Raw genomic sequence first — 14,032 nt, 5'->3', positions numbered from 1 at the left:
CTACCCTGTCTATGCCTCTGCTGCTGTGCCTGCTGAGGTTTGGTGGTTACAGCCCACTCAGCGGTGTGCCCACTCATGGATTCCTCCTTGCAGTGCTCTGTGTTAGCGTAGCAAGGAAGTCGTAGTGGTAACTCCCTACTTCCCCACATAGACGCGCTGAATCACTAACTACCGCTCTGGAAATCCGGTGCAGGCAAAGGGCAGCCCGCTCATTGTTTCCCCAGCAGAGAGTGCAGGAAATGAATCACTGTAGCCACCTAGTACTGACTTTCACCTGAGACATCACTCAGTCAGTTTCAAACAGTCTATATTTTTATTTTGTGGCAAGCGGTCATTCTATTTACAGTGCGCTGCCGAGCGGGCCTATGTGCAGCTCCAAGTTAAAGAATGAAAAAGTAACATTTTGTTGATTCCAGAATTTCCCTTTGTTTGATGGTGTCTGTTTGGACTTCGAGAGGTGACATCATTCACTGTATACCTCATGTGAATCAGTCTTTATTGTGGGCAAGTTGAGAAATTGGCATATTTTGCCCTCGTTATTGGCAACTTTGCCATACTTGTATGAGAACTCTTTGCTACGGGTGAGATTAAACAGGCAGGGAGCTCTGATGGACGAGTTCCCCATGTTTGTTTCCTTGTTTGTTTGTTTATTTATTTGGTAATGCACCGCGAACCCTTAGGTAACTGGGCGCAACAGGTAAAAGGATACTTAAAGCTTAGTTACACAATCGAATAAGTACAGTAAAGGCAGCAAGGAAAATGCAAGCAGGTACAGTGAGATGGTACAGTAAGTTACATACATAAGGCGGGTGCATAGGTATATATGGCTGATTATCCAGAAGGGTACAGATGGCTGAGGCAGGGATGCGTCCTAGCACTCTCCTGATGGACGAGTTCCCTACGTACAGAGGGCTGAGGCAGGAATGCGTCCTAGCAACCTCCTGACGGATGAGTTCCCCAGTTAGAGAGGCCTGATGCAGGGATGCGTCCTAGCGCCCTTCTGACAGACGGGTCCCCCACGTACAGAGGGCTGAGGCAGCGATGCGTCCTAGCACTCTCCTGACGGACGAGTTCACCACGTACAGAGGGCTGAGGCACAAATGAGTCCTAGCGCCATCCTGACGGAGAGTTCCCCACTTACAGAGGCCTGAGGCAGAGATGCGTCCTAGCGCCCTCCTGACGGACGAGTTACCCACGTACAGAGGGCTAAGGCAGGGATGCGTCCTAGTGCCCTTCTGACGGACGGATGCGTCCTAGTGCCCTTCTGACGGACGGATGCGTCCTAGTGCCCTTCTGACGGACGGGTTCCCCACATACAGAGTGCTGAGGCAGGGAGGCGTCCTAGTGCCCTTCTGACGGACGGGTTCCCCACATACAGAGTGCTGAGGCAGGGATGCGTCCTAGTGCCCTTCTGACGGACGAGTTCCCCACATACAGAGGCCTGAGGCATGGATGTGCCCTAGCACCCTCCTGACGGACGAGTTACCCACGTACAGAGGACTAAGGCAGGGATGCGTCCTAGAGTCCTTCTGATGGACGGGATCCCCACATACAGAGTGCTGAGGCAGGGATGCGTCCTAGTGCCCTCCTGACGGACAGTGTTCCCCACTTACAGAGGGCTGAGGCAGGGAAGCGTCCTAGCGCCCTCCTAACGGATGAGTTCCCCACATACAGAGGCCTGAGGCATGGATGTGCCCTAGCACCCTCCTGACGGACGAGTTCCCCACGTACAGAGGGCTAAGGCAGGGATGCGTCCTAGCGCCCTTCTGACAGACGGGTTCCCCACGTACAGAGGGCTGAGGCAGGGATGCGTCCTAGTGCCCTCCTGATGGACAGGGTTCCCCCCATACAGAGGCCTGAGGCATGGATGTGTCCTAGCGCCCTCCTAATGGACGAGTTCTCCACGTACAGAGGGCTAAGGCAGGGATGCGTCCTAGTGCCCTCCTGACATGGACCTCATTTGGGGGTCGCACCTGCGACACCTGAAGTCTCCCTTGCTACCCCTGTAGTACCCCTTGCTATGCCTAAAAAAAGGGGGGAAAGTGTTTTTTTCTTTTTGTTTTACATTGAAGCTCCTGGGCTGTGGCCAGTGCCATGTGGCCCTTTGTATCTGGAGTGGCTGACATTTTTATTGAAGCCTCTGAAAGAAAAACTGGGGGCTCCACAAATGTGACACTTTGAGCTATGACCCTAAATAAGAAAGAATAGGAATAACAAATAATTTGTTTTTCTGGAATTCAATACAATAATTGCTAGACTCATTAAAGTGGTGAAAGGTCGTGTTCTATCACTTCCCATGATGTCACTTCGGGGTGGGTTCAAATGACATCACGTCCTGTGATGTCATCAGAGGTCAAGGGTCATGTGATGTCACTTCCACTGCCCCTGGTATTTTGGTGAAATTACGTCCCTGCCTCCTGATGGACGAGTTGCCCACGTACAGAGGGCTGAGGCAGGGATGCCTCCTAGTGCCCTCCTAACAGATTAGTTCCCCACGTATAGAGGCCTGAGGCATGGATGTGTCCTAGCGCCCTCCTGATGGACGAGTTCCTCACGTACAGAGGGCTGAGGCAGGGATGCATCCTAGTGCCCTCCCGATGGGCGAGTTCCCCACGTACAAAGGGCTGAGGCAGGGATACGTCCTAGTGCCCTCCTGATGGATGAGTTCCCCACGTACAGAGGACTAAGGCAGGGATGCGTCCTAGTGCCCTTCTGACGGACGGGTTCCCCACATACAGAGTGCTGAGGCAGGGATGCGTCCTAGTGCCCTCCTGACGGACGGGTTCCCCACGTAGAGAGGGCTGAGGCAGGGAAGCGTCCTAGTGCCCTTCTGATGGACGGGTTCCCCACATATAGAGGGTTGAGGCAGGGATGCGTCCTAGCGATCTCCTGATGAACAGGGTTCCACCCATACAGAGGCCTGAGGCATGGATGTGTCATTGCGCCCTCCTAATGGACGAGTTCTCCATGTACAGAGGGCTGAGGCAGGGATACGTCCTAGTGCCCTCCTGATGGATGAGTTTCCCACGTACAGAAGGCTGAGGCAGGGATGCGTCCTAGCACCCTCCTGATGGACGAGTTGCCCACGTACAGAGGGCTGAGGCGGGGTGCGTCCTAGTGCCCTCCCGATGGGCGAGTTCCCCACTTACAAAGAGCTGAGGCATGGATGGCTCCTAGCGCCCTCCTGACAGATGAGTTCCCCACTTACAGAGGACTGAGGCAGGGATGCGTCCTAGCGCCCTCCTGACAGATGAGTTCCCCACTTACAGAGGGCTGAGGCAGGGATGGCTCCTAGTGCCCTCCTGACAGATGAGTTCCCCACATACAGAGGGCTGAGGCAGGGATGCGTCCTAGCGCCCTCCTGACAGATGAGTTCCCCACTTAGAGGGCTAAGGCAGCGTGCAGACCAGGGCCCTCCTGCAGTGGCAGATTTAAGGCAAAGGGCCCCGTGGGCAGCACCTGACACAGGGCCCTAGGTGGGCGGGTCATGGAGGCGGAGCTTTAGGTGGGCGGAGGTAATTGTGGTAACAAGTGCACAATGGCAAACTTTAGGGACAAAAGCTATTTTTTATGAAGTTGTCTTTATTACAGTTACCTAGGGGTCAGTTACGCTCCAGTCGAGCTTTACCTTTCAGAACTTTGAATCTCTCTCGGACCCCTGCTGAAGCTCAAATTAATGACTTTCAACTTTGACCACAGACAGTAACATTTGAAAAAAGACAAAAGCAGATTTCTCTTTAGTTTAACAGTGTCCCGATTATGCTCCATTGGGGTGGTGAAGGGTTGACAAGCAGCAACCCAGGGTAGCAACTTCTGCACCATGCGCATGATGCCCTTGTACACCCATTGAATCTCAAAAGCAAGTTAGGGTGGCGAGTCACGTGTTTGATCCCTAAATAGTCACGTTTCACAGAGGCCCATCCATCCCCACAAGTCCACCCTTTCAGACAGGGGGGTTGCTAGATTTGGAAAAGATCTGGGCTATGCTAATGTCGGGACTGTCTGGACTCGAGGCTAGCTAGCCTTTTGGTTGTTGCCTCTGAGCCTCTAGCTCTTTGCAACAGATATATACGTGAGATGTGTTCTAGTTATATTAGGCGTGGCCTTGCTTGTCTCGTGCCAATCATTTAAAACCAGATAGACTCAGCATATTGGTGCAAGATCCATGGGGGAAGAAAGGGGAGATGTGTTCTAGTTATATCAGGTATGGCATTGCTTGTCTTGTGCCAATCATTTCAAACCAGATTGGTGCAAGATCCACGGGGGAAGAAAGGGGAGGGGGCTGTGGAGTGAGGAGTGAAAGAGAGCAAGCTAGGTGGAAAGAAAAAGAAAAACAAAGGGGGACAAAGAGTGCTTTTGAGGCGGATGAGAGGGGGGACGAGGGGAATACGATGAAAGGTGAGAGAGGTAATGATGGGTGCTAGAGAAGGACGATGAGAAAGACGAACAGGAGGGGCAAGTGAGAAGTGGGATTGAGGGATGAGAACGAAGGAGAAAAGAATAAGGAAAAACAGGGAGTCTAGGAGAGGGAGTGAGAAAGATTATATAAAGTGAGTTAAGAGAAAGAAAGACAGAACATAGGATGGAAGAGGAAGTCGTGGGTAAAGGGGAAGGGCGATGGGATGAGATAAGAATGCAGGTGAGAGGATTGTAGAGAAACAGATGAACGAGATGGAGGGGAAGGGAGAAGAAGGCGGACAGGACGAGAAAGAAAGACAGAGAAACAAACACAGATAGAGAGACGCAGAGGCAACGAAGTGGGCCCGTGGTGGCATCGCACTACTGCGGTCCATGAACTCCCCCTCTGAGCTGGGCCCAGAGCCTCTGACTCACTGTGCCAGGGATGGTCCCTCTGCCTGGCGACCATTGGATCTGCCTCTGAATCAGGGCCGCAATAACCATAAGACAACTCTATAGAGTACTCTTCCCCAGCCAAGGTCTGGCCACGCCGCATATCAAACGGGCAGCCGTCACTACATCCAGCCCAGGGCACGCATTACAAATTAGACAACGAATCACAAAACTGACTGCCGAGGCCTTCCAGAGTTCACCACACCAGAGGAGAGGCACCGAGAGGCCAAGCAGCGAATGGGTGGGAGGCCCTATGGCCGAGCACTGAGTGAGCAGAGAGGCTAGACTTCTCCCAGCGAAGAAAGAACAATCACTAGATGGGCACTGACTGCACTGCTTTTAACACCTGGGCAAGCCCCATAGCTAAGCATCACCCACCGAAATCCGCTAATTCCGAAATTCCACCACACAAAGAGTCCAAGTACGGAATGTGCGCGGTGGCTGCAGCTGCACACTTCCGTCAATAAAGAGGTCAACCACCTACGTGTCCCATTTGATCCCCACAGCAGTAGCTATGTCGAGGCCCAGCAAAGATAAACAGTCAAGGAGGCAGGCAGTTCAGGACACATCAGCCTAAACTCTACAATGAATTTAAAACTAAACGAAAACACACAGTTACACACCCCTTAGTTTCGGAAGCACAGACGACATAAAAAATAGTAAATCTGCCATCTCTGTCCTCCCTCTCAACCTGTCTCCCCTTTCACTCCTCACCCCTCCCTCCAGCGCCATGAAGCGGCTTACAGTGGGATAGCGCGGATTACACACCCGCTTTAAATAAATACATCCATTTCCATGCAAAGGCCTGCAGACAAATGCTTAGAAACACTGGAAACAAAAAAACACTGGAAATAAAAAATTACCATCAAAGCCCCCAAGCCCACAATAGCCAAGCTTACCTGTGTTAGTAAGCAGCAGCAGCAGACCGCAAACACTGCTGGACGACAGCCTCCCTCGACTCGAGTAGCAGCACCTTCTCTTCTGCAGCTAGGCCCGGGCAATGGCGATTGGCGACTCCTTCCTCGTAGCACCACCACACTGGCACATAACACTGAGTCACCTGGCAGAGGCGGATCTAACGGTCTCCTTTCTTTCTCCCTTTCAATCCTGGGCCAGTGTAGGGACGTCACGAGACGTGTCTCCGTCACGGTCGTCTCTCAGGTACCACTACCTACACTGGCCCAGGATTTGAAGGGAGAAAGAAAGGAGACTGGACTCTGGAGTGACGTCCAAGACGTCCAACAGAAAGGGCCCTGTGCTGCAAAGGGTCCTGTGCTGTGTGAAAGGGGCGGGCCTGGCACAGGGGCCCGGTCGCCATTGGTCTGCCTGGCGACCGTTAGATCCGCCTCTGCGGCCTCCTGACGGATGAGTGCCCCTGTCTGTTCAATCTCTACTTGTCTGAACATCTAGAGCAGGACATCTTCGCTCCGCCAAGAATCCACACACTTCCGATCTCATATCTTACATATGCCGATGCTGTTATGCTGTTGGATAGGACGCCATGGTTAGCTGTGCCCATCAGAATGAGCTGCTGATTAATAAAAAGAAGACTCGGGTGACGCGCTTCTGTACAAATGCTAAGAAAAATATGGGGTTTCCTTGGCGGCTAGCTACAACCGGAATAAAAAAAGTGCAGCTAAAAGCATTGCCAGTGGAACTGGTCTCTAATCGTGTCTACTGTCACTTGTTATTTAGACAGTTCGTTTTCCATTGTATTTTTCTCGCTGGGCCCAGTGGAAACCATTTGTAACTGGTAAACAGGAATTTCCACCACGGGTCTGAATAAAAGACTGATAAACTAGAATGATCACCAAAGCATGCCGTGTAAGCCTTTATTTTATAACATTGCAATCTAGTTTACATAAAGCCATATAAAAAGAAATAAAAAAGACATTTGAACATTTAGAACTAGTACAGACATAGAAATGGCCTTTTCCTGAGTTTAAAACGTCTGTTAAAAATGTTCAAGCACCCTGACGCCCCATCACACAGCGCTATCACCATCGATTACTGCCTTTATTGATCTGCGGGATCATAGGTATGTTCTGAGCTGGTGCAAGACCTTGCGGGTTCAGTGGGATCATTGTTTTGACATCTTGAAATCCTAACTTCTCTGCTTGAGTGCAAGAATATGTCCAATGTTTAGATTGTTTTGACTATTTTTTTTATAATTAAAATACTGATGCTTCAAAATAGACACTGCAGTTCCGTTTAAGAACTGGACGGGGCGTGTGTCCTGTGATTAGCAGTTACTAAAGCAATAGAACCCGAGGAGGGGGGGCATTATCGGTTGGGTAATGCATGCAGGGCGACAGTTTGCGAGGGCTTTAAGGAAAGGCCTGAGCCATTTCCTGATCAGTAATGCCTCCCCTCCGGGAGTTATTATTTCTAGTAGTACCCCGGCCCGTTGTATCGGTGTACTTGTAATAATTGTTCTCGAGCTGAGACACAGCGTTGCAACTGTTTGTAAACTTAAGAAAAAAAAGCAAAACAAATGACCGCCAGGGCTTGGGGAGAAGGCACTGCATGTAGTCCCTTCTTCCTTTCCATGGCGGCCTTCGAAAAGTGAAGGGAAAAAGTTCAGCAAACAAAATGGCCGCCATGTAACGGGTGAAGGGACTATATGTTGTAGCATCTCCCTTTCCATGGCGGCCAGTCGAAGAAAAGGGAAGGAACTTGGCGCACGTCCTCATAATCAGGTAAGTCTTTCTTGTGCTGGTAACGAACCATCAAAGGCCAATCAGGTTGTTTTTTACAATCCGATTGTCCCTCGCCCGGTAATAATAGCCCTTCGATATCTATCGGGTTGGGTGATGGAGATGGTGTTTGCGTACAGGCCACTGTGTTACCTTTGAGCTAACTAGACGATATCATTTCATGTTTACTGTAAGCGTCGTATTGTTTTTTCATCGGGCCTGTGCTAAACCAACCAAATAAAAACTAAATTGAATGGATGGTTGGCAAATAGGCAAATGATGTTCCAACATGTTTGCATTTTGGTTGGTGCCCCAGGCCTAATGTTATCTCTATAGCTGAGCAGAGTCTCTGTTCTCTTCAGGGTTCATCACTCTGCTTTCTATGGGAAGGCATAAGTGCTCCCAGCTTTAGAGATGTGCGAATCGAGGCATAGAGAGTCCAGCATTACAGCCTTTGGCCAATGGGGGAAGCCGGAATGAAAGCCCAGGTATTGTGGATCAAATTAGCCGCTAGACCACATCTCCTCCTAAAATGTTTGCAGCTGTTGACGCCTTTTGATAATCCCATTTCGGCTGAAGGCAGTTATCATAGGTTAAAGCCCTCTGGTGTAGCACCCCGGGCATTTGTCCCAGGCCAGTTGTCTTCTCCGAATCACTGGTAGTTTTGGAAATCGGGTTTACTGAAAGGCCAGTGTGTTTGGGGTTCGTTTGCAAATACTGCGATTTGTGCAGTTACTAGTCCACAAGGTAATTAAAAGAAAGACTTCCATAGAACACATTTCGCTACAAAAGTCATCAAGCCATGTAGTGCAATGTAAAGTGGTCTTGTATAATGCATTGCTGCTTTTATTTGGCACTAAACAAATTACATAATTCACTTTTTCACACAAATGAGTAAAGAGAGATATTGTGTGAGTGAAAGGATGTAGAGGTGTCTGTGCTGTGAAAGGTATGGCAGTAATTAATTCATCTTTTATAACGCACTTAATACCAGAGACCAGTCTCTAAGCGCAGGACTGGGGTGTAAACATGTGTCGCTCTGAGTTGTCTTGCTTCCAAGTCAAACGTGTTGCCCCTGAGCCATCCTCCAGGCCTGGAAGTAGCAGGTTGGTGAATGGTTCAGAAAGGGGAAGGACCCCTCCAGTAGACGCAAAAGATGGAAACCATTCTTGGTAGCAGCATTTACATGGGATGCGTGCTGTCGGAAAAGCACACAAATGTTGAGTACCTTCAGAGCCCACATGAGCGTTGAGTCCAGTGACTCAGGCCAGAAGTGCTGATTGGCCCACTGAGCCCATAAGCAAGATCTGTCCATTCCAAGGAGTTTCTAAATTGAGGGTTCTTGCCTGACCCCACCTCTAAATTTAGTTAGACCTGCTTGCCCCCTCAAACACACAACCAATGCTGTGGAAATCTAGTGTGTTGCCGAGCGGTGCCATACAGAGATTGAAGTGGTGCGTCGAAAGAGCCGATCCATGTCGGACACAGCAGGTACTTTTCTTGTTTGTGGATGGAGTGAGGCCCAGAGCATCTGCCTAAATGTACCCAACCAAAATATTGCATAAAGTCATCCTAAACATTGTCATTAATGTACCCAGCCAGAACATCAGCATAAATGTACCAAGCCAGAACAGCAGTATCAACTGGCCCAGCCCAAACAGCAGCATTCACATACCCACCCAAACACTGTCATTAATGTACCCAGCCAGAACATCAGCATAAATGTACCAAGCCAGAACAGCAGTATCAACTGGCCCAGCCAGAACAGCAGCATTCACATACCCACCTAACAACTGTAATTAATGTACCCAGCCAGAACATCAGCATAAATGTACCAAGCCAGAACAGCAGTATCAACTGGCCCAGCCAGAACAGCAGCATTCACATACCCACCCAAACACTGTCATTAATGTACCCAGCAAGAACATCAGCATAAATGTACCTAGCCAGAACAGCAGCATGAATGCACCCACCCAAACACTGTCATTAATGTGCAGTCAGAACAGCAGAATACATGTACACAGTCAGAACACTATAACACACCCAGCCAGAACAGCAGCATAAATATAAACAGCCAGAACAGCAGCATTCATGTACCCACCCAAAACACTGTCATTAATGTACTCAACCAGAACATCAGCATAGATGTACCCAATCAAAACACCAGAGTATATGTACTCACCCAGAACACTGTCATTCATGTACTCAGCCACAACAGCAGAATTAATTGACACCCACACACTGTCATTAATGTTTACAGCCAGAACAGCATAATAAATGTACCCACCCAGAACACTGTCATTAATGTGCCCTGCCAGAACATGAGCAGATGTGCCCAGTCAAAATATCAGAATACATGTACTCACCCACAACAATGGCATTAACTTCCCCATCGAAAGCATCACATAAATGTACCCAATCAAAGCCCCAGTGTATATGCACCCACCCAAAACAGTGTCATTAGTTCAAACACCCAGAATACCAGCACAAAGGTACACACCCACAACACTGTCTTTATATATCCCATCCTGACCAGCAGCATACCCACTCCCCTCCCATATCACTGTCATATATAACCCATCCTGACCAGCAGCATAGCCACCCCCTCCCATATCACTGTCATATATAACCCATCCTGACCAGCAGCATACCCACTGCCCACCCATATCCCTGTCATATATAACCCATCCTGACCAGCAGCATACCCACTCCCCTCCCATATCATTGTCATATATAACCCACCCTGACCAGCAGCATACCCACTCCCCACCCATATCACTGTCATATATATCCCATCCTGACCAGCAGCATACCCACTCCCCTCCCATATCACTGTCATATATAACCCATCCTGACCAGCAGCATAGCCACCCCCTCCCATATCACTGTCATATATAACCCATCCTGACCAGCAGCATACCCACTGCCCACCCATATCCCTGTCATATATAACCCATCCTGACCAGCAGCATACCCACTCCCCTCCCATATCATTGTCATATATAACCCATCCTGACCAGCAGCATACCCACTCCCCACCCATATCACTGTCATATATAACCCATCCTGACCAGCAGCATACCCACTCCCCTCCCAAATCACTTTCATTAGCCAATCAGAGCCTAGAAAGTGGAATTATTTTACACCGTTTAGTGAGGGCGCAGGGGCACCTTGGAGGTGACGAGGAGAAAAGAAGCCGTATACATTCGATGCATTAAGGAAAGGAGCACGGTGACAGAAAGGGACCCAGATACGTATTCAGAGCCTGCAGGCGCTTCTCGACTTGACACTTTGCCAAGTACCAGGAAACGCACAGGAAATGACGCTAGTTCACACTTTAACACTATGTTTCCGTGAAAGCCCCAATGCAAGGGCTATTCACATGACAGGCCAGCATTGTTAGCAAACAGTCTATGGCAGTCATGTCTTTTCCGATGAATCCTTTGACACCTTCTGAGTCATCCTGTTCAGAAAAGCAGAAGTCAGGGGGTTATGATGAATCTGTATCTACGCTGGACAAAAAGGGGCGACTACATGTCCATCAATGATGTAGTCAGGGTTTGAAGTGGGCGGGGGCTAGCCGTGACGGAGCACTGGCAGTCTTCAAAATCTCCTCACGTCCCACCGCTGATAAACAATCAAGACATTTTGAATATGCTCACCGATTGGGTGACTGAAAGTGCGACAATTTACAAGCAGTGAAAGCGATGGATAAAGCTACACTAGAAGTCACCCTTTGCCCGAGCAGGGCATTGCAAGGTGCACTGCTACAAATGGCTCATAATTTGCAAACGCTTGGCTGTTACGGTGAGAGTTGTGACACACGAAGCCATCATTAGATCAAGTGTGCGTTGCATGCTCAGAAAGGTTGCATTTTTTAAACACTTTCACACAAGTATTTGTCAAATATAAAAATATGTTCCTATGTTCATGTTTCTTAAATGCTCTTTGATTTTATGCAAAGGAACACATTCGTGATTTTTGTCCCATTCCCTTGTCTCAAAAGAGATATGTTTACAGTATTATGTTAACTTGCTCACTGAAGGAATTGAATGTTTACAAACAGCGATTTGTTTACAGACTGGATGCAAACAAGACCACCTGGGGCTATACTTAGTGGCCAAAAATACATCTTTGCCGGTTCTCTTGATGTATTGTTTGTGGCGGGAGACCCTTGCCTAAGCGACATGCCCCCCTTTATGGCACACCCAACACTCTTCAGACCACACTCAAACCAAGGCCACATCCCCTGGTTACAGCCCCCCTCCTATTTCTCATCCCGCTTAAAGCACACAATAATAAACCAACCTGACAGAGATAAAAGTCCGTATAGTCAAATATAAAGCAAAAAGTGTATGATAGTAGCTTTCCCCCATCTGAAATTAAAGCATACAAGTAGCAGAATGCAAAGCACCAAGATGCTAATAAAAGTGCTCTGTCTTTTGTAAATGTGCTTTTAACACTTAAAGACACACAACAAAACACACTGCATGCCAACGTCACCTGCTTGTAGTCATTGTTTGACACATCTGAAGCAAATGTAAAAGAAACACGTTTTTATGTGTGTCAAACAGGCACACATGAAAATAAAGAGGATAGTTTAAAAGTACTGCTAAAGTGACCTGAGTCTCACACCAGCAAAAGAGCTTGGAGACCGCTGAGTCTCACCCAAGTAAAAGAGCCTGGAGACTGCTGAGTCTCACCCCAGCAAAAGAGCTTGGAGACTGCTGTGTCTCACCCCAGTAAAAGAGCTTGGAGACCGGTGAGTCTCATCCCACTAAAACAGCTTGGAGAGTGCCAAGTCTTTCCCCAGCAAAAGAGCTTAGTGACTGCTGAGTCTCACCCCAGTAATTGAGCTTGGAGACTGCTGAGTCTCACCCCAGCAAAAGAACTTGGAGACTGCTGAGTCTCACCCCAGTAAAAGAGCTTGGAGATCTCAGAGTCTCACCCCAGTAAAAGAGCTTGGAGACTGCTGAGTCTCACCCCAGTAAAAGAGCTTGGAGACTGCTGAGTCTCACCCCAGCAAAACAGCTTGGAGACTGCTGAGTCTCACCCCAGTAAAAGAGCTTGGAGACTGCTGAGTCTCACCCCAGCAAAAGAACTTGGAGACTGCTGTATCTCTGCCCAGTAAAAGAGCTTGGAGACCGGTGAGACCCACCCCAGTAAAAGAGCTTGGAGATCGCCAAGTCTTTCCCCAGCCAAAGAGCTTGGAGACTGCTGAGTCTCACCCCAGTAAAAGAGCTTGCAGACTGCTGAGTCTCACCCCAGCAAAAGAGCTTAAGTCTCACACCTGTAAAAGAGCTTGGAGACTGCTGAGTCTCACACCTGTAAAAGAGCTTGGAGACTCCTGAGTCTCACACCAGCAAAAGATCTTGGGGATCGCAGATTCTCACCCCAGCAAAAGAGCTTGGAGACTGCTGAGTCTCACCCCAGCAAAAGAGCTTGGAGACTGCTGAGTCTCACCACAGTAAAAGAGCTTGGAGACTGCTGAGTCTCACTCCAGTAAAAGAGCTTGGAGACTGCTAAGTCTCACCCCAGCAAAAGATCTTGGGGATCGCAGATTCTCACCCCAGCAAAAGAGCTTGGAGACTGCTGAGTCTCACCCCAGCAAAAGAGCTTAAGTCTCACACCTGTAAAAGAGCTTGGAGACTCCTGAGTCTCACACCAGCAAAAGATCTTGGGGATCGCAGATTCTCACCCCAGCAAAAGAGCTTGGAGACTGCTGAGTCTCACCCCAGCAAAAGAGCTTGGAGACTGCTGAGTCTCACCACAGTAAAAGAGCTTGGAGACTGCTGAGTCTCACCCCAGTAAAAGAGCTTGGAGACTGCTGTGTCTCACCCCAGTAAAAGAGCTTGGAGACCGGTGAGACTCACCCCAGTAAAAGAGCTTGGAGACTCCTGAGTCTCACCCCAGTAAAAGAGCTTGGAGACCGGTGAGACTCACCCCAGTAAAAGAGCTTGGAGACCGCTGAGTCTCACCCCAGTAAAAGAGCTTGGAGACTCCTGAGTCTCACCCCAGTAAAAGAGCTTGGAGACCGGTGAGACTCACCCCAGTAAAAGAGCTTGGAGACCGCCGAGTCTCACCCCGGTAAAAGAGCTTGGAGACTGCTGAGTCTCACCCCAGCAAAAGAGCTTGGAGACTGCTGAGTCTCACCCCAGCAAAAGAGCTTGGAGACTGCTGAGTCTCACCACAGTAAAAGAGCTTGGAGACTGCTGAGTCTCACCCGAGTAAAAGAGCTTGGAGACTCCCGAGTCTCACACCAGCAAAAGAGCTTGGAGACCGGTGAGGCTTACCCCAGTAAAAGAGCTTGGAGACCGCTGAGTCTCACCCCAGTAAAAGAGCTTGGAGACATCTGTGTCTCCACCCAGTAAAAGAGCTTGGAGACTCCTGAGTCTCACCCCAGCAAAAGAGCTTGGGGATCGCCGAGTCTCACACCAGCAAAAGAGCTTGGAGACTGCTGAGTCTCACCCCAGTAAAAGAGCTTG

At 49.2% G+C, this 14,032-nt stretch overlaps 1 protein-coding gene across 6 annotated transcripts in view; it reads left to right on the top strand.

Moving 5' to 3' along the window:
• The window catches only part of ADGRE5 (adhesion G protein-coupled receptor E5), a 532,637-nt gene that overhangs the window by 41,064 nt on the left and 477,541 nt on the right, over nucleotides 1-14,032 (top strand). The gene's annotated exons all lie outside the window — the stretch shown is intronic.

This window comes from Ambystoma mexicanum, chromosome 3q (assembly GCF_040938575.1).
Source record: "Ambystoma mexicanum isolate Mex_15411 chromosome 3q, UKY_AmexF1_1, whole genome shotgun sequence".
Classification (NCBI taxonomy): domain Eukaryota; kingdom Metazoa; phylum Chordata; class Amphibia; order Caudata; family Ambystomatidae; genus Ambystoma; species Ambystoma mexicanum.
This window is presented reverse-complemented; position numbering and strand designations above follow the sequence as displayed.